Here is a 774-nt window from a genome sequence, read left to right on the forward strand (position 1 = left end):
CCTTCATTTTTCCTCTGCTAACCTCCATCTTGTTGTATATTGCCTGTCCTGTCATCTATGTGAATAATTCTCCCTCCCCTCTGCCTCATGTAATAATCACAGATTGTTTCTTTAATCAAGAAAACCTTTTTTTTAACTTTTTATATTAGTCTCATACAATATTTGTTCTTTTGGGACTCACTAATTGCATTTGGCATAATGTCCTTCATATTCAACCATGTTGTGGTGTTTCGTGGATTCATCATGATTCTTCAGTGTTTTGTAGCATTTCATTGTGTGTGTACCCACGTCTGTTTAACCATTCTTCTGTTGATGGACTTTTAGGCTGTTTCCATCTTTTTGGTATGACTGCTGTAGACAGCATATTGAAGGATTCTGTTTCCTTATCCATTCTGCTCTCTATGTCTCTAGACTGGTATGTTTAATCTACACAATTCTAAATAATTAACAATTCAGTATAATTGTCAATAGATATGAATTGATTGCTGTCATTTTTCTCTGTGTGTGTGTGGTACTGCTGGATTCTTTTTGTTTCACACCATTTTCTCTGCTGAGTTGATTTCATTTATGGATTTTTTTGTCATTTCCATTTCTGTTGTATTAATGTTTACTAAATCTTTTTTATTTTCCTCTTTTTTAATTTTGATATGCAGGTGTATTATTTTTTATGTAACTCTGTAATTTATTAATTTTTTTCTCTACTTAAAACAGTTTGTTTTATCTTGAAATCTAATTGAATTCCTTGCCTTTTGGAAATTCTGTTTATACATTACT

This window comes from Chrysochloris asiatica, unplaced genomic scaffold (genome assembly GCF_000296735.1).
Source record: "Chrysochloris asiatica unplaced genomic scaffold, ChrAsi1.0 scaffold00099, whole genome shotgun sequence".
In the NCBI taxonomy this organism is placed as follows: domain Eukaryota; kingdom Metazoa; phylum Chordata; class Mammalia; order Afrosoricida; family Chrysochloridae; genus Chrysochloris; species Chrysochloris asiatica.